The following is a 26,640-nucleotide window of genomic DNA, read 5'->3' as shown; positions in this document are numbered from 1 at the left end:
AAAAAAAATTAAGAGAGGTAATGTGAACTTTTTCCTTTTAGACCTATCTGGACTACCCACTGGCCCGCCACTGCATGAGATCCAAACATAGTGTTAGTCCGTGGTAGTCCTGTGTGAAATTTGTTTTTTTTATAAAGAAAATTTTTATTAAATTCTCAAAGTGTTACATCAAGACGATACAAAGCCCGCGTGACGTCAGGTGCGCTACTAGTTACATATTTAGGTTAACCGTTGTTTTTTTTTTGCCTTTGATTTAATATAACTATAACGAAAACATATCAAAGCATGATGATACAACCATTTTCTCTACTTAAAAAATAAATGTTGTCACAACTTGTGGACATATATTAGGTGATACTCCCTTATTTATTCTTCTTACATGCATATCCTCCCTAGACCAATCAACACATCGCCCACTATTATTTGTAATGAACAAGGAAAAGATGTAAATGCATACTCCCTCCGTCCCACAGAGAATGTCGTTTTCACTTACCGAGAAGTCAAATATTTTTAACTCTAGCCACCTATATTAAAAAAGAATATTAACATTTATAATATATAATTAGTATTGTTAGATAAATCATGCAATATATTTCCATGATAATTTTTTAGTGATACGAATGTTGCTAATATTTCTATAAAGCTAGTTAAATTTGAGAAAGTTTTATCAACACGCATCCCATAACATTATTCTTTTTGGGACGGAGAGAGTACCTATGTTTTGAATGCTGAAGGTGTTAGATGTGGGTAATGCTTCGGTAATCCCTTATCTATTAGAAGATAATACTTCAAATAAATCTAAACCCTTTTTTTTGAATTTTCTGCTTCATTAATTAATTAAACTGAAAAAGAAACAGCCCTGTTCGCTTGTCTTAAAAATGGCTTGTTCGGCTTCTTTTTTCAATCGGAACAGTGTTTTTCTCTCACAACAATTCAGCCGAAACAGTGTTTTTCAGCCAGTTTCAGCCAAGTTTCAGACCAGCAAATAAGACCAATAAGTATTCATGAATCCCCTCGACACGGAGACAGAAGCCCAACGCGTGATATCCTCCCTTATCCTCCTTGCTAATTTCATGCATGCAAAATAGATCATTTTTTTTTTTGCTAATGGACAAGTTTCATGTGTGCCCAACGTGAGTTACTTGCATAAAAACATATTTTATGCTAACTAAATTATGTTGTACCTAAAGTTGCAAAAAATAAGAAGATTTATCACATCCAATAAATTATGTATACATCATCAATTAGATCTAAAAAAGATCTTCATTTTTCTTTATTTATCCTAAAAAGTAATAGATGATTCTAACTATCCGATCTAATTAAATAAAGGACTGATAGTTATCTAGGAGTACCACAACAAAACTTATTAGATGTTCAGCATGTTCGTTTGTTGATTTCAGCTAGGGCTTATCAACCGGCCAACAGTATTTTTCTCTCACAACAAACCAGCACCAACCGGACTTATCAGTCCAAAAACCAACCAGCGAACAGGCCGGTTATCTGCCTGAAAATTTTCGTGCATCCAGCACTGTACTACTTCTCAGCCATTATATTTGTTTTCTGCAGGCTTAACAATAGGCAGTGCTGGTTTTAGCCTACTGTTCTTCAGTGGCGGAGCTACAGGGTATGCCGGATATGCACCGGCATACCCTACGATTCCAGCAAGTAAGCACGTATATATACGTATTTATATATATAAAAAAAGAAAAAACACTCATCTGATGTGTACCTGAGAGCCGAGGCCGAGCGTGCGAGCGCCGAGCGTGAGCGAGAGGCAGGACGCGAGCGAGCGTCAGGCCCACGCGGGCACACGACCCATGTGGCCAGCGACGACGAAGACGCCAATAGCCCAATACGGATCGAGGCAGCGCCGCCGTATACTTCAAGTCTTCTACGCTCGACGGTTTGTCTAATCATCTTCATCACGATTCACGCGTCCGTGTGGCTGCGCGCCTGGATCACTCACGTCGTCCGCCGCCGTTGGCTGTCGCCCGCGGCCCGTCATTGTCCAGTCGTCCTCATGACCTCGTCCTGTTCGTCGTTCGGCAATTCGGCCTTCACCCTGCCCTACGACTGCACCAACATTTGTGATCGGAATTGTTCAGCCGTTCAGGTGAGATTCAATCCTTGTTCTTCGACTTTTTGTAAAAAATTCATATGTACTTTAATTGCTAATTGCTTAGCGCTAAAATCATAAAATCATCCATCACACAGCGAGGTCGAAGATTTGTCCCAACATCAGAGTCGATCTAGATTGATCTTTTGTTTAATACTCGTATCATGTGAGTGATCCATAATCGCATGTGAGAGTTCAATCGAGCAAGTGCAATTTATTTAATCTGGAACTGAATTACATTAAGAGATGAGTTTGCCTAGGCCTGGAGATACTCGATGGGGATCTCATTACAAAACTGTATGTAGCATCATTACTATGTATAAAGCAATCCATGATGTACTGGTCAATTTTGGGGATGATCCTGCATATAAGAATGATTGGACCAAAATACATTTTGTGACTGGAGCATTTGAGAACTTTGAATTTGTTTTCTTTGCACACTTAATTTATATTATTCTTGGATATACAAATGAGTTATCTAAGTGTTTGCAAAGAAGGGACCAAGATATTCTTAATGCAATGTCACTTTTTTATGTGGCAAAGAAAAGAATGCAATAATTGAGGTCTGATGGTTGGAATAATTTTCTTGAGAAGGTCACTTCATTTTGCGATAAACATGGTGTTGAAGTTCCTGCTATGGATGATGATTATGTTCCTTATGAAAAATCAGCAAGGAAAGCTCGTGCCCGAAAGCAAACCAATGATGACCACTTTAGAAGAGAAGTATTGTCGGTGTTTTGGACCGGGGGGGTCCTCAACCAACCAGTGAATTAGAACTACATGCCCCTAATCCCGGATGGCGATGTAAAGAGACACAAGGTTTATACTAGTTCAGGCAATCGACGCCCTATGTCCAGTCTGAGAGATCGATCTTGTATTCCTTGCACCGGAGTGCTCGTAGTAGGGGGTTACAAGCTAGGGGAGAGAGGGAGCTAGTCCCAAGTCTCGGCGAGGTGTCGTGTGGGTCGTCTGAGATGTTGCTCTCAGGCGGCTGGGATGTGTACGTGTGTTACAATGTGTTCCTCTTTTTCGTCTTTTCTAAGTGGCCCAAGTCCTCTTCTTTTATAGTTAAAGGGAAGACAAGGGCAGTACATATGTTTACTGTGCGACACCGTGTCAATAGGGGTGGCATGTCCGAGCCCTATGGCCTGTTCCTGTGGCGGCGTGGTCATCGGAGTGGTTCGTCCTTGGAGCACTGGGGCGGCGTGCCAGTCCCATTCGATCCTATGCGTCGTGAGAGCCCTGGAACTGCCTCGGAGTGGGTGCGGCGGTGGACGTGCAAGCCAGTGTGGACGGACTGTGCACGAGGCCGAGGCTTGGTCGGTGCCGAGGCTACACCACAGTGGGGGGTCTCGGTGGGCACAAACCCCGAGATAGCCGAGACCTTGGTGCACAGTGTCGAGGCCCCGAGTGGGCGGCTGACCTGGTGCGCCAGCTTGGAGGCGATGATAACCCGAGCCAAGTTATCCATGTCGCGTTGTTTTCGAGGTGGGGATCATGGGGCATAGTGCAGTGTGGGCGCTGATCGTGGGCACAGCGCCAGAACACAGTGGCCGATAATCCCCGCCGTGCCCTGTCCCAGCCGATATGGCGTTGATGCGACCTCAGGTCCTGTCAGCCATTCTGTGGCGTCGAGCCATCGTCCGGCTAAGATTGCGGGAGTGGTTGAAGTATTAATGAGACATGACGTGCTGTCAGGAAGATCGGCCGAGGCGGGGGCGACGGACTATGGATAAGCTTGTCTCGCGTGATACAAGGAATGAGGCCTCGCGCGAGACGGAGAGCGGAGCCTCGCATGGGACGAAGATCGGAGCCTCGCGTGGGACAGAGATCGGACTCCTTGCTGAGGCCTTTCGTGAGAAGCCTCGCGTGATACGGAGAAGGCACCCCCTGCCGAGGCCTTCCGTGGAGAGCCTCACGCGAAGCAGAGATCGTGTTTCCTGCCGAGGCCTTCCGTGGAGAGCCTCGCGTGAGGCGGAGATTGCGTCAGGATACCGAGACCTCCTACGCGAGGCTCGAGGCGAGGCAGAGGGCCTGGTGGGCTAGGACGTGGCGGGTGAGGGGTCCACGGCTTACCTTCCAGCTTTGTTTTTTTGATGGGACTTAAGTGACCCCTTTAATTGTTTGCTCGGGGTACCCCATTCTAAGGTACCCGATAGTAGCCCCTGAGCCTCCGGGGGAGTGCGTGCACTCTCTCTTAGGGTTTGCTGAGGCTTGGTTTATACCCGCCCCCATAGGAGTTGGGTTTTGTTTCTTGAGGTTCCAGTGGGTGTGTGCGAGCACACCCACCGGGTGTAGCCCCCGAGGCCCTAGAGGAGTGGAGTTACTCCTCTAGGGGCTTTTTTCATTTTCGTGTTTAAGCGAGTAGCTTTTTTATCACATTTGCCGAGCCCATAAGCGCAAGTTCGGGTTGCGGGGGTCTCGGCGAGGCTGTAGGAAGAGCCCTCTAGCCTCCACATAGAGCGAGAGGTTCATCAGGGGTCCCCTAGACTTTAGGTATGACCCTCACGCTTCCTTTCGCTCGGAAGGAGGGTTGGAATGTGCCAGGCTACCCTCGATGGGCACGAGCGTGGACACTTCCGGTGAGCTGTTATCGGGTGAGTCTGAGTGGAGGCCCGTACCCCGTTCGCTAGGGGATGGCTAGCGGTCCAGAGACACACTCTAAAAGTACTAGAGGGTTTCTCTAGTGGGTGCCGAGGCCGTTCGCTGGGCCTTGGTGGCTCGGTGCCTCCCTACAGTGGGATCTGAAAGGACCTAGGATGCCGCCTAGAGGGGGGTGAATAGGCGTTTTTGAAAATTAACACCTTTAAAAGCGGAAACAATTAGAAAGGGGAGTTTCCAAAATGGAAACTCCAAATTAAGAGTACTACCACCCCTCATAAGTTAGCCACAAAGTAAACAAGGTATAAAGAATATATCTAGAAGCTACAACCCTGCAACACCAAGTTAGAACAGAGAATAAATATTTTCAGTGCAGGCAGGAAATACCGGACGTGTCCGGTATGAATACCGGACGGACGTGTCCGGTATACACGATTTCTGTAGATCGGCCCCGAACTTGCTCCTTTCGATTTCTATCTTCAAACCAAACTGCAGGCACCTGATGGAGATGACAAAATACATAGAGAACCTGCAGAATAGCTAGAGCAACACAAATATCAAATGAAATACGAATTGAGACATGATATTTGTTTTACCGAAGTTCGGACTCGTTCGAGTCCTACTCTCCGTTGAGGGGGGCTGCGGGCGACCCAGCGAAGGTCAGCCCTAGAGGGTACCACGAAGGTCACTCTAGCCGGAGTCTTTTCCAACTCCTTTTCCTCCTTCCACTAATTTGATTCCGAGGCGGCGGAATCGACCGTTACAAACTTTCTGAAGCAACCACAATCTCTCGGTTGCTCTCCAGCGACGCCTAGCCGTCTAGGACTGAAGAGTCCAAGATTAACAAATGCGAATCACGAGATTGACAATATGCACAAGTGCTCAAGTGGTGGCTTGCTCTCTTTTTCAAATTCTTTCTCAACCCACAAATTGATTTTGCAATTTGGATCATACACTCACTAAGAGAGGGTTTAGGAGAGTTGGCAAGGCTAAAAAACGTGTGTCTATCTCAGCAGAATCAGCAGCCTCCAAAGGTGGAGGCTTGGGGGTATTTATAGCCCCCTTGAAAAACTAGCCATTTTATAGCCGTTGCAATACCGGACACGTCCGGTATGCATACCGAACACGTCCGGTATGACTCACACTGCGCCAATGGTAACTAAGTTACATTGAAGTTGTGAGGCATCGGAACTCCCGAAGAGCGCCAGGACTTCTAACCGTCGGAACTCCCGACTCAAGTCGGAACCCCCGACCCTCAGCAATTTTGAAAAACGTGTAACTGAGTTAAAGTTAGTGAGGTGTCGGAACTCCTGACACATGTCGGAACTCCCGATCGTCGGAACTCCCGACTTACGTCGGAACTCCCGACTCTCATGGCTTTTGAAAACTAGCCGTTGGCCTCTGGTCATCCATACCGGACATGTCCGGTATGACCAGGACAGTGAACCCTCCAAGTCAGTTGAAGTGCGATACGTCGGAACTCCCGACCCATGCCGGGACTCCCGACCGTCGGAACTCCCGATCTACGTCAGAACTCCCGACTAACCAACCCGAGAACAACAATTTTACAGCTGCTGGACAAATGCCAGACACGTCCGGTATGAATACCGGACACGTTCGGTATTGCCAGACCAGCAACAAATCAGTTAGCTCTTTTGTCGCTCAAATTCTCAAAACTCACATGGGTTGGCTTGAGCACTTATGAAACATTATCTATCAACATGATGCATCCCTCTTAATAGTACGGCATACCTATTAAACTCAAGATAAACGGAAATATGAATTTGTACCACTTGAGTTGTTCTTTTGAATTGATGCCGTCCCTTCCAATCTTCATCAAGTAAGGGTGCTAACACGTTGATGTTGATCTTTTCACTTGAGCATAGCCATCTTGAGCATGTGACTTGATTCCATTCATCAAGTTTGAATAATCCCAAATGTATCAAGTCACTTCCATCAAATACTTCATTATAGATTTGATTCTTCACATTAATATGACCATCTTAGCTTGATTAGTACCTCAACTAAATGTAAGTACTTTCTTCTTCACCCTAGCTAGGTTCTTCGGCCGCCAAGCCATCGTTTGCCCTTCACCCTTGCTTAGTACCTTGAAGCCTTTCCTTGCTATCTTCACCATCTCAAGCCATCAAGTCACATCTTGTTGTTGAATTATCCATTCATATGTATTGTTATCTTTTTCATTTTTATTTAGCAAGCTTCAAATATGAGACCATTCCATATGCAATCCCTCATGTCTCATTAACTAAGAATCACAAGCTTGCTTTCACATAGTACATGGAAATCCCACAAGAAATAAGCCTTCACATGAATTCCATTTGCATTATTGTCTTGTGCTTGAACTAGATTGTTTATACAACAACACATCATTTTGCCTTTCATTAAGTACCTGTGAGATAACCTATTACCTGTTCACACTTAGCAAACGGGTTAGTCCTTTAATCACGTTGTCATTCAATCATCCAAACCCACTAAAGGGCTAGATGCACTTTCAATCTCCCCCTTTTTGGTGATTGATGACAACTTGATTAAAGCTTATAACATGATATAAACATTTAAACTTTTGGGTTCAATGATTTATGAGAGGCTCCCCCTTAATATGTGCTTATGATCAGAATCCACAAAATGACCTCAAATGTCAATTGCACATACTAAAACAAATAGGAGACTCCCCCTAAATTATTGCATCCGTGGGGTGCATGTGTGTGTGACAAAGAGAAACTGTGATGCATATGACAAGATATATCATACAAGAATAAATATAAAGGCATCACATCAAATATTTTCATTCTAGCATGCATTGTCCTTATGAAAAATAAATATGACACATGTAATTCACACATAACACTCATTACAAATTTTTCTCAAGTCCAGAAACCACTGATATATATAGATAAAGATCATGTCTCAAGAGATACATAGATAAAGCATAAGTAAGTCTCATCTCTCACATGATACAATCTATCTCAAATCCAAGATACATCAATGAAGCTCAAAAACAAACTATAGCCTGCAGTACATATCTTTAGGTACAAAGATAAGCAAATGAAACTATCCTGAAGCTTTAATCAGTCTCTCTCCCCCTTTGTCATCTATCACTATAAAGGTCCAACAATGACATACTAAGGACAAAGGGGCTACAAGCTGTCACGGAAAGCTGAGATCACTCATCATCATCATCTCGACCAGCATCCTCATCATCTGAGCGTGCAACACCGGCTGGACGAGAACCACCCGTACCAGATGGGTCATAGCCACCAGACCCGTAGAAGCCACCACCACCTGTCAGGTCACTCCACCAATCTGTAGCATAGTCGTCTGTAGTGCTGGGACATGGCTGAGAGTGAGTAGGCACACGAGCCTGAAGTGGTAGAGTGTCAGGGTGCTCAGGTGCCTGCTGTCGCTGTATGAACTCAACATACTCTCTATCATATCTAGCCTGCTGCTGCTCCTCAGTCTCAGGCTCACTAGCTGCCTCATCTGATAGAGGAGACCTAGGAGGATCAAGCTCAAGATTAGAAGCAATTTGCTTCAAAGTCCGAGTGTCCTTCCTCCTAGCCTCCCTCTCCTTTTGCTGCCTAGTCTAAATGTCACGGCACATCCCAAATATGGAGCTGAAAAGCCTGCGGATAGGCGAGGGAGGACTGCCACGGCGTGAAGTAGAATGTGAAGGAGCATGTGGTGAAGGTGAAGCTCCTGCTGGTGCACCACTCCCAGGTGCATCTGCCTCTGGTGCTGCGGCTCCTCCTCCTAGTCCTGCTGGTGGTAACCCTATCTCAGGCAGATCTGCAATAATCTTCAGGGCCTTGTGAATCTTATCATACTCGAATGTGTGCCCTATCACCTGCTCAATCATATGCATGATGTAGGGAGCAAAACCACAGCCCTTGAGGGGCCTCTCTCCCACACTCCTGATCTCGAACCAAATAAAATCAAACACGCTGAAGGGCCGAGCATCAGGTGCCATCCTGTGGAGTAGGTTCCTGGAGTAATCAGCAATGTTGCCCTTGTCTCCACCCTTGCAGTCAATAGTCTTCCTGAACATCCTGTCCAGGTACCTGTAGGTAGGGTGAAGACCTAGAACCTTCCCCACAGCTCCTCTCTCACCAGCAGGAGGATACATATATGCGAGCTGCTCAGGGGGTAACACCTGCTCGGTGTGGATCCTGTCCCTCTAGAGATCATCCTCTGAGAAGCCAAGGTGGGCGGCAAAAACATCATAGTCAACACTATACCACTGGCCCTCAAGCATCCAGTGCATCCGCCGCTCATCCTCCTCAACAAACAGAGTAGCATAGAACTGAGCTACTACCTCTGTGTTCCAGTCATGCTGGAACTCCATGATCTCATAAACCCCAGTGCGCTGGCAAATAGCAATGGCATGATCAACTGAGGCCTTCTGCAACTCTCTGACGTACTGCCAGTCAATCCACTGAGACCTGGCAATCACAGGGTTCCTGGTGAGAATCACACTGGAGTAGAAGTCCAGGTGAAAAGCTGTCTGGAAGCGGTGATCGTACTGAACCTTAGGTAAGCCTCTCGGATCAACCCTTCGCTCATCTCTAGCTCTCCTGGTCATACCCTTTCCTCTGTAATCAACTCTGGGAACATAGGAGGGTACATTGGGCAGACGTGTCTCAAGAAGACCATAGTGCATCCCCTGACCAGGCTAATGCTGAACTGGAGGAACTAGCTCCTCCTCCTCAATCTCCTGCTCCTCATCTGAGCTGTCACCATCTGATCCTCTATCAGTGCTCTTCCTCTTTCTTTCATCTCTAGACTCCACTCTAAACTCATCAGTGTCTGTGTTAGAAGAAGAGCTCCTAGACCCCTCTGCATACTGAGCTGCTGCACTAGAGGTAGCCCTGGTGGACCTCCTGCTGGTCGGCTGAAATCCAGGATGCATATCCTGTCTTGCCTTCTTGTACTTCTCAAGTGCTGGATCATGCCTGTGCTTGGACCTCGGCTCCTGTCGTCCACTCATGACTGCTGTCCTGTATCCAAATATTTCCAAATAATTTTAGATACATGCCCATAACTTATTCTTGAATTGTAATTAGACCTAGATTCTTTTATCCAAGGTTTTACAATCACCTCGACACACCATTGTCACAAGGTTTGTAAAACATAGATACAGAAGAAACTGTGCCTAATAAACAATTCTAGGATAGCATTGAATCAAAGGAAGCAGAGAGCCTGCTCTGCTGGGTCATACCGGACACGTCCGGTAGCATACCGGACACGTCCGGTATGGGCGACCAGCAACCCTAACCAGGGTTCCTTGATTCAAACCAACACGGATTAATACCAAACTTTGGACATTGCTTCTCCATCACCAATGCAGCATATTGACCGAAGGAATTTTCAAATCATGTATTGACCAAGTAGATCGGACGAGGTCCGTGATTAGGGTACCTTAAGAGAAGAGAAGAGAGAGCGATGTGAAATCAAAATCCACGTGCTTTCAATCCTTGATCCATGCCTTCTCCAATGCAATCTCCCTCTCTCTCTTTTCCTTGGTGAAATCCTTGGTCACCCTAGGTGGGAAGAAGGGCATTGGCTGGTTGATTTGGAGGAGGCAAGTCTATTTGGGCCGAAGGGGTATGCTCTGTTTTTATAGTCCCGCTCATACCGAACACGTCCGGTAGCATACCGGACACGTCCGGTATACACGAGCTGGCCCCAAAAAATTCCATAATGTGTTCTCACTCTTCCAATCCCTTTCTCTATTGTTGCTCAGTCCAAAAAGGTGTATGATCTTGATCCAAACCGAGTACTATCACTTTTCTTATCGAATGCCATCAATTTATTTTCTCTTTTCCAAATATATGGCATAATCTATAATTTGCTTGCTTGAGAGAGATAAAGTGAGATAAAGTAGATTGTGGACTTAAGAAAACCATGTCATGTGTGATTAGCCGATCAAACAATCAAGGAGAGCTATAATCACCACATGACAGGGCTAGGTCGCAAAGACCAAGATTCAAATAGTTTTTCAAATTCACACCACCTACACATGCTTAGTTATGGGTTTTGAAAAACATCTCTCCTATGTCACACAAATGCACATTCTAACATGTAAAGGGCCTTAGATGCACTTACAATACATGTATGTAAAAACATACCTTTGCCTTGAGCCCACAAGAATACCACTAAGAAGATACATGGCATGATAATCTTTATGTTGACCTTGATTGCCAAGTAATCATGCTTGATACAAATTCAATTTTTCATCCAAAGGACTACAAAGAGTGCTAAATAAATTTGTTAGTCCACAATGGTGCAAAATAGAAATTTAGCTCCCCCTAAATAAGTGCTTCAAGTATTTTGAATGACTTTCAACAAGCGCTTTTATTCTGATAAGAAATTGAGAGCCAATTTTCATTTTGACCATAAACCAAATAAGATTGCCATTTTTAAAAGTGAGTTTAAGAGATGCTCACAATCCACTTAGATTTGATAAAACACAAGCTTCTGAGTATGTTAGGGATATATGAAAAATGTATGGATCAAATACTCAGTTGCAACATAATTAGTGTTCTGGTCCATGCAATACCGGACATGTCCGATAGTAATACCGGACACGTCCGATAGGTGCAAGACAGAACCAATTAATTTGCTGCTTGTGATTCTTCGTTTTAACTGTAATATTTATTTATTGTATACTTGCATCTCAACAAATAAATTACTCTACTAGAGAGCTAATAAAGGCATCATATGGCAAATATGATAAATCTCAAGTAAAATTAATTAGCCACTTTCATTATTTCACAAATGTACCTATTTGTGAGCGATTGAGCACTAAACACAAAGTGGCTATCCTATAAGGTTTTTAGGTACTTGTTACCAATGGTAGAGATGAAGTAAACGATATGGTCATTGATTTATCTTCGGGTCAACCATATATGAGATTATGATAAGAATTGATTGATAGATTGAGTGAATATTTTCAATTTGCTTGCTCAACCACCCCGAATTCTTCATCTCATCACCAAGTACCTACATCATTAACCTAAGCACACTTTGGTACCCAACTCTTGTTGGGTCCTTTTGGGTTAGTCAACAAGTGCTTAGGCACCTAAATGGCCTTAGTACTAGTTTGTGATGAACACATCACCTTGCTAGTGCTAATTCCATTTGTGGTCTTCCTAAGCATATTATCATAAACAAATGTGTTCGGCTTAGGGATGTTACCATTTGGGCAATCATAGCTTAGATGCCCCTTTCTTCCACAAGCATAGCATATGCGACCTTTGTTTGCTCTATGCTTGTTTTGCTTGTATGGACATCCATCAACCTTGTGGCCCATCTCATTGCACCCATAGCATCTTCTAGTTGCAATTTGGGCTTTCTTTCTTGCTTCTTTGTACATTGAGCATTTCTTGGTAGGATGCCCCACTTTCTTGCTCATGAGACAAGCACTTTGTCCATGACTCTTCATTTGCTTGGCCTCCTTGGTAGAAGCCTTTTGATTGGCGGCTTCAACCTTGTCGGCCCAACTCTTGTGTGGACACATAGCCCACTCATGTCCATACAATCCACAATCATAGCACATCCTTTTTCCATGTTTCTTGCTCTTGGTTGTGTTGGCCTTGCTTGAGATGTAATTCTTTTGTTGGGCTTTGGAGGAAGCAAGGTTTGAACCCTTCTCAAGCTTCTTCATCATGTTATCACAGTTATCTTGAGAAGGTTGTGCTTTCTCCTTACCCTTCAACCGAATCACATCTTTCTTTAATCTTTGCACTTCTTCTTTGAGCTCTATGTTTTCTATAAGATTTAGCTCAATCGAAGATTGGCTTGCTTGAGTAGCACATTTATTAGTACAAGAAATATTTAATTGAGATGGTGTACTAGTGAGCGGATGTATGAGAGGTTGAGAGAATTTTACCGATGTAATCACAACCTCATGAGCCACCTCAAGCATGATGCTTGATTCTACTACTTCCTCATGAGAGCACTTTAGATGAACATAATTTGCTTGTAGCTCATTATACTTGCTTGATAGTTCATCTAGCCTTGCCTTGAGCTCAAAGTTTTCCTTCTCTAGTTGTGAAACACTAGAAGAGGAGTTAGTAACTAAAGCATGCTCAATTGATAATTTTTCATACCTCTCATTTATTGCCTTTAGCTCTTGCAATTTGGAGATGAGAAACTTTTCTTGATTTTGAAGCGATTGCTCTTGCTTCTCAATCTCTTCTTCAAGCTCATCATTCTTTTCAACTATCTTCATGATGATGAACTTGTCTTTATGGTTGAGATGATCAAGGTTGTAGTTGTCTTCAATTTTAACATCACTCTTATCTTGATCATCTACTTGTGCTTTCTCCTTTTCTTGATCTTTCTTGTTATTCTTCTTCTTGCTTTTCTTGGCCATGAGACACAAGTGATGAGTATCATGAGATACTGAGGTTGACTCATCACTTGGTCGCCATCGGGCTTGAGCATCGCTGCAAACAGCTGCTTGCTGGTCTGCTGCCTCGGCCATACCAGACACGTCTGGTAGGCATACCGGACACGTCCGGTATGTGCAGGCAGACAGCACGTCATGTGCTGCTTGCACTTCTTGCTCTGGCTCGGTGCTCATGAGGTCTTGTGAGGCTTCTTTGCTGCATGAAGACACAATGGACATACTTTCCATTGACTCGACCTCAAGTGCATCATCGCATTTGGATTCTCCATATAACTCAACGAGTTTGGTCCAAATGAGATGAGCACTCTTCGGAGGTGGTTGTCCATTGAATATTGCCTCATCTTGAACCTCTGCACTCAATGTACTCAAAATGATATTAATAGCTTGAGCATTGAGTTGCACGCATATCTCTTCCTCTTTTGATAAATTCTTATAGTTGCTCCAATCAACTATAGGAAGAGGTATGCTTGCAAACACAATATACTCAACAATAGGACTAATATGTCTAAAAGCATTGAGTACATGAATTGACCAAGGTAGAAAGTTTGAACCATCATTTTGGAGAAGCACCGGCTCCAACTCGATAGGCGTCGACATCCTTTTCTCACGGCGGTGAAGCTTCAGGTGAGAACCTTTCTCTGATACCAATTGAAAGGACCTAGGATGCCGCCTAGAGGGGGGTGAATAGGCATTTCTGAAAATTAACACCTTTAAAAGCGGAAACAATTAGAAAGGGGAGTTCCAAAATGGAAACTCCAAATTAAGAGTACTACCACCCCTCACAAGTTAGCCATAAAGTAAACAAGGTATAAACAATATATCTAGAAGCTACAACCCTGCAACACCAAGTTAGAATAGAGAATAAATATTTTCAGTGCAGGCAGGAAATACCGAACGTGTCCGGTATGAATACCGGACGTGTTCGGTATACATGATTTCTGCAGATCAGCCCCGAACTTGCTCCTTTCGATTTCTATCTTCAAACCAAACTGCAGGCACCTGATGGAGATGACAAAATACACAGAGAACCTGCAGAATAGCTAGAGCAACACAAATATCAAATGAAATGCGAATTGAGACACGATATTTGTTTTACCAAAGTTCGGACTCGTTTGAGTCCTACTCTCCATTGAGGGGGGCTGCGGGCGACCCAGCGAAGGTCAGCCCTAGAGGGTACCACGAAGGTCACTCTAGCCGAAGTCTTTTCCAACTCCTTTTCCTCCTTCCACTAATTTGATTCCGAGGCGGCGGAATCGACCGTTACAAACTTTCTGAAGCAACCACAATCTCTCGGTTGCTCTCCGGCTACGCCTAGCCATCTAGGACCGAAGAGTCCAAGAGTAACAAATGCGAATCACGAGATTGACAATATGCACAAGTGCTCAAGTGGTGGCTTGCTCTCTTTTTCAAATTCTTTCTCAACCCACAAATTGATTTTGCAATTTGGATCATACACTCACTAAGAGAGGGTTTAGGAGAGTTGGCAAGGCTCAAAAACGTGTGTCTATCTCAGCAGAAGTTGTAGGAAGAGCCCCTAGCCTCTGCGTGGAGTGAGAGGGCCGTCGGGAGTTCCCCTGGCTTTTTATACGCCCCTCGCACATGAGGGTTTGTTTGTCGAGGCCCCTTTTGGGCGCGAGCCTGGGTTGTGGGGTCTCGGCGTATTTGCAGGAAGAGCCCCCTAGCCTCTGCATAGGGTGAGAGGGCCGTCAGGAGCTCCCTGTCTTTTTGTACAACCCTCACACTTCCTTTTTGCTCGGAAGGAGGGTTTGTTTTGCCGAGCCCCTTTGAGTGCGAGCCGGGGTCGCTGGGTCTTGGCAAGGTTGCAGAAAGAGCCCCCTAGCCTCTGCATAGAACAAGAAGGCCATCGGGGGTTCCCCTGACTTTTTGTGTGACCCTCACGCTTCCTTTTTGCTCGGAAGGAGGGGTGGAATGTGCCTCGCTACCCTTGGTGGGCATGAGCGGTGGCACTTCCGGTGAGCTGTTATCGGGTAGTCCGAGTGGAGGCCCGAACCTCGTTCGCTAGGGGACGGCTAGCGGTCTAGAGACACACTCCAAGAGTACCAGAGGATGTCTCTAGTGGGTGCCGAGGCCATTCGCTGGGCCTCGGTGGCTCGGTGCCTCCCTACGGTGGGATCCCATTCGGAGACTTTCCTACCGATCTTGGACATGACTTTGGGCGTTCCAAGCATTTCGCTTGCTTGGGCCTCGGCCCTATATAGGCTCACCCACGGTCGTCCCTGACTCTGTTATCCTAGGGCGGCTATCAAAACCCTTTGGGGCCCAGCCTTCGAACCCCTAGATCGTAATAGGCTCAGAGCATGGTTCCTTCATACGAAAGGAATAGGTTGCGGGGAATATCTTCCCTATTGGCTTAGCAACGGGTGGCGCACCTTTTGAGGCGGTTTCATGGGGAGGCGAAATGATGCCTGCTACCATAGTGGCCGAGCGTGACATGGTGGATGGGACATAACTGTCCTCGCATTTAATGCGGGAGGCGTGGGCGCGTGGGCCGACGAAATCGGTTCGTGGTTAACTGTGCTGGATCGGGGGGAAAACCTCTCCGATTTCATCCCCCGTTTGTTTCACCTCCTCCCTACATAAATACCCGAAGGGTCCCGCCCCTCCTCGTCTTACCTTGCCTGCATTAGCATTGCCTCCATCGAGCCACCGCTAGAGCATCGGGTGCCAGGAAGAAGAGGAGAGAAGAGCGAGCCTAGGGAGAAAGCGAGAAAAAAGCGAGAGCATGGGAGAGAGAGAGAAAAAACTCACCGCCGCACCTAATTGCTCCATCGCACCCATGGCCGGCGACATCATTGTTGTCGAGGCGGACCCCTGGGACCCGTCGAACGTCATCGAGGAGATGCTTCAGTCACTTGTCGACGGTGGACTCCTTCGCCCAGTGACAGACCCCAGAGTGGATTGCTTAGTACGGTGAGCCGGAGCCAAGGCCTCATGATGGCTATGTCGTGAGTTTCGTCTCCTTTCACAAGCGCGGCCTCGGCGTCCCGGTGGACCGGTTCATGCGGGCGCTCCCGTACTACTACGGCGTGGAGCTCCACAACTTCAATCCTAACTCCATCACCCAGGCGGCTATCTTTGTTGTCGTCTGCGAGGGGTATTTGGGGATTGCTCCCCATTGGGAGTTGTGGCTCCACCTATTCCGGGCGGGGCATACTACCAAGCCAACGAGCACGTCGAGTAAGAGGAAGGCGATGAGAGCCGGCGGCTGCACCCTCCAAGTGCGTCAGGACCGCCTGCACCTCTACATCCTGGCCCAACTCGCGTCCTCCAATCGCCGGTGGTACACGAGTTAGTTATACCTCCGCAACAACGATGGAGGACTTCCCCCCTACACTGGGTGGATTGTGGGGAGTTGCCCGGAGAGGTGGAAGTACAGCGTCCTGAAGGACGACTAGCCCAAGCTGTAGCCGCTTCTGGAGGGGCTAGCGAGGCTACGGGGCCACAGTCTCACCATGGCTGTGGTCATGGCCACCTTCCACCACCAGAGGGTGCTACCGCTGATGGCTCGACATCGGCGGCTGTTCGAGATGAAGCCGGGTGAGCCCATTGAGGGCACCCGGATGTCCTCCTCTACCCTTTCCGATGAGGAAATTCTTCGTCGGGTGGGGGAGACGGTAGAGGCGAAGCTGAGGGGTGGCAACTTGACCCCTATCGCGATGCGGCCGTCGTGGGGGTTCCTTTCGCTGGTAAGTCGTGTGTCGTTGTAGCCTCTAAGCCTCCTCAATCTCCCCTTACCCCTTGTTTCCTTATGCGGTGTTTCATCGTTCCTGCAGGGGATGAGGGACGTGCGCTCCACTCCTCCGCCCGTTCCCGAGGGTGTGAGGTGGTGGGTGATCAACCGCGTGCATGCCGACACATAGAAAAAACAGAAAGACGCCAAGGCGGCGAAACGCATGAAGCAACTCCTCGCGCGCGAGGAGCTAGATAAGCACCGCCGTCAACAAAGGAAGGAGGGTCACCCACTGGAGGAATCCTCGTCGACGTCGCTGTCGACGGAGGCCTCGGACGGGGATGACGGGGGTGAGGTGGGGCGAGGTCGCCTGGACCACCTTCCTGACGTAGTGGAGGTGGTGCTCGGGGCGTTGGCAAGCAGCCCGGCACTCCCAAGAAGGGGAGGAGAAGCGGACCCGGGGTCGGCGGTTGCCGATTCTGGGGCCAAGGCCGACACACCCGAGGCGCGGGTGTTGGGCAAGCGTGCCGTCAGCCCGCTGGGCTCGACGGCCGTGGTGGAACAAGCGGCGGTGGAGGCGACGCCACCGCCCCTACAGAGGACCGAAGGGGCGCCGGGGTCCATCGAGGACCGACCGGCACCGATGGATACAGAGGTGCCGCCTCTGCCGCCGCCTCCACCGTTGTGGACGAGGTTTGCCGTGGCAAAGCGGTTGCCGCCCCATTCAAGGTAAGTGTATTTTTGGTAGGGTCATAGTGCCTTTCGTTCGCTTTTTTGGTCTCGTGCTGACCCTATAGGTTATTTTTCTTTTGTCGAAAGCGGCCTGCGGATGAGCTCCCCTTGGTGCCCCTTAAGGCACTCAAGGCGAGCCCTGGCTCCTCCACCCACTGGGTGGCAGAGGCCCAAGCCGCTATCCAACACGGCGCGGCGTCGGCGAGGGTCGACCCGAAGGAGCCGGCCGCCCAAGGAGGGGTTGCCGATGCCGAGGCAACCCCTACACGGACGAGGGAGGGAGCGCCTCCACCCCATGGGGGCGAGGCTCACAAGTCGGATGGGGTCGGCGTGCCCTTGGTTGCCGAGGCCCTCGGGGTCTCCAAGGCTGAGGCGACGAAGGATAGGGCACGTAAGACCGCTGAGACCGCAGTGGCCGCGGTCGTTGTTTCTGCGTCCTCCGAGGCCACGATGGTGGAGGTTGGAGCCCCTAAGGCCACCAAGGCCATCGTAATGGTGGCAAGGCCATCTGTCCAGGAGGCGGAGATGAAGGCGGCGGAGGCCTTAGACGCGCCCTTGGTTTAGGGGTCACCATTGTTGCGAGAGAGCGCCCGGGAGGCGGAGGTCTATCCGATCTCCTCCGACGATACTTCTCGGGCACAGGAGGTGGTCGACGCCGAGGATGCCGGTGTCATGGAACAGTCGGTGCCGGTCTTGGATGAGGGAAACTCGGCCCTCGTGCGGGAACGGCTCGAGCCTCGCGGGTGGGATCACCCGCGGGTACTGTGGCGGAGCCGGGACGACCCTAAGGGGGAGCCTCTATTTGCCCTTGAGGACGCAGCCGAAGGCGGGTGCTGGGGCACCTTTGAGCAATACCACCAGCTGGCGGAGCGGTCGCTATGGATGGCCCTGTCCGTGGTGGCCGATGAACTACCCGGAGTCGCCCAGGTTCGTGTTTTCCTTTCTCGCGCGACGTTGTCCTTTTCTGGTTTTGTTGCAACCAATGACCCTCATTCTGCTTCCCCAGGAGCTCGAGACCCGGTCGTTTGGGAAGTCGGTCTTTCTCCAGCGGGAGAGGGGCGTCTGGGACCAGCTTCAGCAGCAGAAGGGCCTTCTTGCCGGCGCCAATGAGCTCCTGTCGGCGTGGAGCGCGAAGGTAGAGGACCTCCGCCTTCATTGTGCCAACACGAAGGCCGAGGCGGCCACAGCCCAGACGCAGCTCGCCCCTCTGGCGGCGCGGGCGAAGGAGTTGGAGGAGGAGCTCACCCGCGTGGTCAGAGATCGGGATGCCTTCAGGGGCCGAGCCGTTGAAGCTATGGCCTCGGCCACGGATCTCGCGGGGCAGCTGGGGGCAGAACAGAGGGCGCACCAGCTGACGAAAGGTGCCTTGGATGAGGCCCTTGCTGCAGCTGAGTCCTCGCGGACCGAGGCTGTGGTTTGGAGGGGGCGGTCGAGGGTGAGTTTTAGTCCCCTCATTTTGTTTTCTTTTTCTTATGTTCGCTCCCTAACTCCCTTGTGTGACGCAGAGCTGGGGAGTGAAGCTTCTAGGGCGGCCGAGGCTTCTCGGATCGAGGCCCAGCGCTTGAAGGAGGAGGCCGAGGCTTCCAGGGCCGAGGCCCTACGCTGGAAGGAGAAAACTGAGGCCTGTCAGGTCGAGACCCGACGCTGGGAGCAGAAAGCCAAGGGTGAGTTCCATGGGTTTTCGCTCCTAACTTAGGTTGTTTTCTCCCTCGCTCGACCTTATTCCATTTTCCATGGTGCAGAGTCAGAGGCGGAGGTTACTCGGGCCACCGAGGCTTCCAGCGCGGTGCAGACGGTGCTCGAGACCGAGATCGGGGAGCACGAGGCGCTGAAGCGTGTTGCCCTTTCCACCTGCGAGGCCTTAGAGGTTGAGGGGGTTTAGTCAAGCAGCTCCCTGGGGAGCCGTCGCGCTGAGCAACCAGATGCGCGAGCAGCTTCGAGGAGCGCTACACACGGGTGTCAAGCGTGCGCTAGCCGTCATCTCTTCTCACTACGTCGGCATCGACCTCCCGTCCATCAGCGATAGGTATGTCCTGCCTGATGATGACGAGGAGGCAGACGTGGTGGTCACGAAGCTGATGGAGGCGGCGAAAGGCCCTGGCACGGCGCTGGCGATGCTCTTCGAAGAGGAGGTGGTTCCTCCCTTACCATCTGCCGGTGCTGAAGGCCCTAAGCCTTGATCTGGGCCCCGGGGGCTATGTAAAAATAGAGTAGGGGTTATTTTTTTGTATCGTAATGCTTGTGGCCATCGAGGCCTTTATTTTTGAAGTATTTGTGTTTCTTAGTTATTTTTCTTATGTTTCCGAGCCTCTGCCCTCTGTTGCTCCTGATCAGATTTCGTTTACAAAACACCCCCCTTGGGGCCTAAGCCATCCCTTGAGCGAGAGGTAGTGAGGGAGTGCCGTAGCCCAGAGGTGTAGGCCGTCTCGTGACTCTACCGGCCTCTTGCTTTAGGAAATAGACCTTGGTCTGAAGAGTTTTTACAACTAATTCGTCAGGGCCTGCAAGAGTCTTGGCGTAGGAATTTTTGCGAAAAACAACTGAAGAATGGTGCGTGGGACCTAGGGGGGAGTCCCCCATCTAGCCCCCGAGGGAGGCTTGGTTCTGCCAAGGCAGAGCCAAGTCTCCCTTGTCGTGTTATTGTACTGCCGAGACCTACGATGGGCTCGGGGGGTTTCTTGAAAAATTAGACCAACTAAAGAACGCTTTTTAATTGTATTTCGAGAAATGACATATACAATGCTTGGAAATTTAGGGATAAAAGTGACGTAGCTGTTCTATGTTCCAAGCGTTGGTGAAGACTTCGCCCTTCTCGTTGGCCAGCTTGTAGGTCCCAGGCTTCAGTACTTGGGCGATGATGTACGGTCTTTCCCATGGCGGGGTCAGCTTGTGGCGACCCTTGTTGCTCTGTGCTAGCCTCAACACTAGGTCACCTACCTTCAAGTTTTAGCCTCGGACACGTTGGGCCTGATAGCGCCATAGGCTCTGCTGGTATTTGGCCGAGTGTAGTAGCGCGACATCTCGGGCTTCCTCCAGTTGATCAAGGGCGTCCTCTCGGGTGGTGCGGTTACTTTGTTCGTTATAGGCTTGTAGCCTCGGGGAACCATATTCCAAGTCGGTGGGGAGGATGGCCTCGACCCCATAGACCAGGAAAAAAGGCGTGAACCTCGTGGCTCGGCTTGGAGTGTTCCTTAGGCTCCAGATGACCGGCGAGAGTTCGCCGAGCCATTTCTTGCCAAACTTTTTCAACCAGTTGTGAATCCTCGACTTGAGGCCTTGTAGGATCATGCCATTGGCACGCTCTACTTGGCCATTGGTCCTTGGGTGTCCTATGGCCGACCAGGCCACACGGATGTGGTGGTCGTCGTAAAACGCCAGGAACTTTTTGCTGGTGAACCACACCCGGCGAGACAATGCGTGGAGGCGTGGCGGCGCCCGCACCTGGGCGAAGTGGGGAATGGCTACCTGCCCCTTGATCCTCCTCACCCACTCTCGGCATCCCAAGGCCGACGTGAAAACACTCGCGAGTGGGGTCGTAGGTGCCTTCGTCGTCGGAGTCGGAGTAGCCGAAGCAGTAATCGCTTGCGGTCAAGAAGCGGCGCATGGTTTTAGGGTCACAGAGTCCGGAGAAATCTGCCCCAGCCCATGCCTCGTCCTCCTCCGAGGAATCGGCATAGGCGTGGGTCGACTCGGTGGTGCCAAAGTCGAGGGCGAAACGCTGGCGGCGTTCCGAGGGATCCTCGTGAGCGGCAGTGTAAGCATAGGTGTGAGAGGCGGCGGCATTTCTCAACCCAAAGGGGAATGGGGACGGTGCCATCGCCCGACTCTGCTCCACCGGGATCGGCTCCTCAGGGAGTGGTGGAGCGGATCTTGACGATTGGGCATCACCGCGCGCCACCAGCGATTTTTCTTTGTCCAAGCTCAGGCTAGATAGGTCCCCAGCCAGGGACCCTATGCCAACAGCTGGTCGTAGGATATCAGCGGGGAGCGGCGTGCTGCCTCGGATTCGTGTAGCGTCGGGGTGGTCTTGCTCGCGTCATGCCTGGCGAGCGTGGCGAGAGCGGCCGCCCGGGCGCCGCCTGCGCCTAGGCTGCCGATGCGTGACTTCATCGTCGGTTGGTGGGGCTCGAGGAGTGAGGAGTACCATGTCGTACTCATGCCCTAGGGACATGAACTCTAGGCTCCCAAACCAAACCACCGTGCCGAGACGCAATGGTCGTACGGGGTCTGCCATCCGGGACCTGCTGGGATGATGAAATTGACACGCAGAGGCCCCTACCTAGCGTGCCAACTGTCGGTGTTTCGGACCGGGGGGTCCTCAATCAACCAGTGAATTAGAACTACGTGCCCCTAATCCCGGATGGTGATGCAAAGAGACACAAGGTTTATACTGGTTCAGGCAATCGATGCCCTACGTCCAGTCTGAGAGATCGATCTTGTATTCCTTACACCGGAGTGCTCGTAGTAGGGGGTTACAAGCTAGGGGAGAGAGGGAGCTAGTCCCAGGTCTCGGCAAGGTGTCGTGTGGGTCGTCTGAGACGTTGCTCTCAGGCGACTAGGATGTGTGCGTGTGTTACAATGTGTTCCTCTTTTTCGTCTTTTCTAAGTGGCCCAAGTCCTCTCCTTTTATAGTTGAAGGGAAGACAAGGGCAGTACATATGTTAACTGTGCGACATCGTGCCAATAGGGGTGGCATGTCCGAGCCCTGTGGCCTGTTCCTGTGGCGGCGTGGTCGTCGGAGTGGTCCGTCCTTGGAGCACTAGGGCGGCGTGCCAGTCCCATCCGATCCTGTGCATCGTGAGAGCCCTGGGACTGCCTCGGAGTGGGTGCAGCGGTGGACGTGCAAGCTGGTGTGGACGGATTATGCGCGAGGCCGAGGCTTGGTTGGTGTCGAGGCTGCACCGTAGTGGGAGGTCTCAGTGGGCACAAACCCCGAGATAGCCGAGACCTTAGTGCACAGTGCTGAGGCCCCAAGTGGGCGGCTGACCTGGTGCGCCGGCTTGGAGGCGATGATAACCCGGGCCAAGTTGTCCATGTCGCATTGTTTTCGAGGTGGGGATCACGGGGCACAGTGCAGTGTGGGCACTGATTGTGGGCACAGGGCCAGAACACAGTGGCTGGTAATCCCCGCCGTGCCCTGTCCCAGCCGGTACGGCATTGATGCGACCTCAGGTCCTGTCGGCCATTCTGTGGCATCGAGCCATCGTCCGGCTGAGATTGCGGGAGTGGTTGAAGTATTAATGAGACATGACGTGCTATCGGGAAGACCGGCCGAGGCGGGGGCGATGGACTATGGATAAGCTGGTCTCGCGCGATACGGGGAATGAGGCCTCGCGCGAGACGGAGAGTGGAGCCTCGCGCGGGATGGAGATCGGAGCCTCGCGCGGGACAGAGATTGGACTCCTTGCTGAGGCCTTTCGTGAGAAGCCTCGCGCGATACGGAGAAGGCACCCCCTGCCGAGGCCTTCCGTGGAGAGCCTCGCGCAAAGCGAAGATCGTGTTCCCTACCGAGGCCTTCCGTGGAGAGCCTCACGCGAGGCGGAGATTGCATCAGGACGCCGAGACCTCCTGCGCGAGGCTCGAGGCAAGGCGGAGGGCCTGGTGGTCTAGGACGTGGCGGGCGAGGGGTCCACGGCTTACCTTCCAGCTTTGTTTTTTATGGGACTTAAGTGACCCCTTTGATTGTTCGCTCGGGGTACCCCATTCTAAGATACCCAACAAGTATATATTGATATCATTGATCAAATAAGTCAAGAACTTGAAAAGCGGTTTGACGAGATTAATATGGAGTTGCTGTCTTGTATGTCGGCATTCAGTCCTTCTAAGTCATTTGCTTCTTTTGATGCACAGAAGCTACGTAGACTAGCTGAGTTCTACCCAAAAGAGTTCTCGAATAGTAATTTGCTGAAACTTGAATTGTAGCTACATAATTATATTGATGGCATGAGACAGGATGATAGCTTCAAAGGTCTAGACAATATTGTTGATCTCTCAGTTAAGCTTGTTGAAACAAAGAGGTACAAATTGTATGATATGGTTTATGAGCTCCTCAAATTGGTATTGCTTCTACCTGCGTCAAGGACAAGTGTTGAAAGGGTATTTTCTGCAATGGTTTTGTGAAAATAAAGTTAAGAAATAAGATGAGAGATAGTCTTTTGGATGATTGTCTAGTCACTTTCATTGAACGGAATATTTTCTTTGAAGTTGATGAAGATGATATAATCAAGACATTTATGTCCCTTCGAAAGCGTCGAATAAAATAGTCATAAGAATAGCATTGTAAGTCTTCGGCTCTCTTTTATGCCTTATTTCAATTATCGGTATGGCATTTGAACTATTTATACTATACTTAGTGGATGGTTTGAACTTAATCCATGAATTTAAGTCTTATTGTGTTATTTAGTGCATATACACCGAATCATGTTGTCAATTTTACAATTATTACCAAATTACTGAAATAGATCTACCGAATTGTATACGAAAAATTTTGAACGGTATACCCTTAGACAAAATCCTAGATTCGCCACTGCTGTTTTCGCTTCTCGGTGTTGCAAAAATCACCAATACACTCAAGCAACAAAGAATCAAGAAGCTGAGACGAACGATTTTCAAGAGGAACCATGGATTGCTTCTTAATCTCATCAAACAGAGACATAACTGAGAATATGAAGATTTTCGGATTACAAGAACTAGAGCAAGCAACCAATAAATTCGACCATAATCGCATCCTCGGCGGCGGAGGACATGGCATAATCTTTAAGGGCATCTTAGCTGATCAACGTATTGTGGCCATAAAAAAAAGAGCAGACCCAGTGCCGGAGGCTCCCACATGAGTAGGGGTTGAGAAAGGAAAAAAAAACCAAGGCAAGCCTTCTCCCGCAAAATCTGCGAAGAGGCTGCTTCGAACCCGCAACCTGGTGATTCAGTTAGACAGCTCTCACCACTGCACCAGGCCTACCCTTCTGTATTGTGGCCATCAAGAAGTCTAAAATTGCAGTTCAGAGGGAAATTGATCAATTCATAAATGAAGTTGTCATACTTTCACAAACTAATCAGAGAAATAGGGTGAAGCTCTTCGATTGTTGCCTTGAGAGCGAAGTTCCTTTACTAGTTTATGAGTTTATATCAAATGGAACTCTGTCATATCATATCCATGAGCAAAGTGAAAATCTTTTGTCATGGAAAGACAGACTGAGGATTGCACTGGAAACTTCTAGGGCCATTGCATATTTACATAGTGCTGCTTCCATATTAGTCGACTTACAGAAAAGAGCGATGTTTATAGCTTTGGTGTCATCTTAGCGGAACTTCTAACAAGGGTTAAACCGGTTTTCTCAACTCCGTCATCAGAAGTTACAAGCCTAGCTTCGCACATTGTGTCAATAATGAGAGACAATCGCTTATGTGATATTCTAGATCCTCATATTGTTGAAGAGGGAAATACTGAAGACATCAAGGTGGTTGCAGCGCTCACAAAGAGCATGCTTAAGCATAAAAGGTGAAGAAAGGCCTACCATGAGGCAAGTCGAGAGAACGCTTGAAGATCTACAAGGATCAAAGGTCCTCCCCAATTCTCGGATGACAAGTCAAAATGCTATACAAGATTTGTCATATAACGGAAGCAATGGCAACGAAGGCACTAGACTATACAGCTTGGAGAAAGAGTTCATACAATCATCTGAAATTCCAAGATGATTGTGGATTCACTACCAGAGAACAGACTTTAGAACGATGTCCCAATTTGGCATTAGCCTCGACATTTTTTAATCTCAAGACTAAAGGACCCTTTAGTCCCGGTTGGTAATACCAACTGGGACTAAAGGTTCCTGCCCAACGGTCGTCCGCGGGTCAGGGATCTTTGGTCCCGGCTGGTATTACCAACCGGGACTAACCTTTAGTCCCGGCTGGTAATACCAGCCGTGACTAAAGCTTTTAGTCCCGGTTTGGATTATGCCCCGGGAATAAAGATTAATCTTTAGTCCCGGTTTGGCCCCCTAACCGGGACTAATTATCCCTGCCTATAATCCAGCTCATTTCTTCCTCCCCGAGCCCGAGCCATTCCATTCAAACTCACTGCCTCTGTTCTTCAGCTTGCTGTTGTTCTTGCTCTCTCCCCCTCCATTGGTGTTGCTCTTCGATTTTGGAGGTAACAAACTTAATCCTCTTATGTTTTATCAGTAGCTTGTCTCATTTTGCGATGTAGATGCATGTGTAACTTTATATGTTGGACTTTATTACGATTTTATATGTCATTTTTAGCTCAAAATCACATGATGATTTGCATATATGTTTGGATAAACAAAAGTTAAATTAGTTCATCAAAATCACGCCTCGCTCGTCTTCGCTAGAGCACGCGCCATCATCGTCCCCGGCGGCTTACGTGATCTTAGAATTAATTTTTTCATGAAATGAAAAACTTAGAAAATAGTTAGAAAATTATAGAAAATCCGTACTAGTTGAACTTGCGGACCGTGTTCAGCTCGGCCAACATGTTCTCTGCCGAGCGGTAACGGACGTCAAGGAGAAGCTTTGATTCTACGAGGAAGAGCGGCAACGGTCGTGGAAGACCGTGTTCCCTTTCTCGTAGAATCGGAGCTCTTCCTTGGTCAAGTACGGTGCCGTCCGGTGGAGAAATGCTGGCCGAGATGATCACGTAAGCAAGGTCAAATAGTACAGATGGTTATTTATTGAAACATGTTTTTGAGCTATAATTTGATGGATATTTAATAACTTCAGACCTACAAATGTCATCTACAAATGTTACTATCCTCGGCAACCTAAACGCCCGCGAGCTCGCCGATATCGAGCAGGTCACTTAGAATTATTTTTTTCATGAAATGAAATACTTAGAAATCATGCCTTTTATTTTTTAGAATTAATTTTTCCATGAAATAAAAAACTTAGAAAATAGTTAGAAAATTGTAGAAAATCCGTACTAGTTGAATTTGCGGACCGTGTTCAGCTCGGCGAGCATGTTCTCTGCCGAGCGGTAATGGACGTCAAGGAGGATCTTTGATTCTACGAGGGAGAGCGGCAACGGTCGTGGAAGACCGTGTTGCCTTCCTCGTAGAA

At 48.8% G+C, this 26,640-nt stretch overlaps 1 pseudogene; it reads left to right on the top strand.

Annotated features, from left to right (window-relative positions):
• LOC136496969 (wall-associated receptor kinase 1-like) overlaps positions 1–25,263 on the top strand; it is a 30,642-nt pseudogene extending 5,379 nt beyond the window's left edge.
• The last annotated feature ends 1,377 nt before the right edge of the window (positions 25,264–26,640 follow it).

Source organism: Miscanthus floridulus, chromosome 12 (assembly GCF_019320115.1).
Source record: "Miscanthus floridulus cultivar M001 chromosome 12, ASM1932011v1, whole genome shotgun sequence".
In the NCBI taxonomy this organism is placed as follows: Eukaryota; Viridiplantae; Streptophyta; class Magnoliopsida; order Poales; family Poaceae; genus Miscanthus; species Miscanthus floridulus.
The sequence above is the reverse complement of the archived record's forward strand: the minus strand, read 5'-3'. Positions and strand labels throughout refer to the sequence as shown.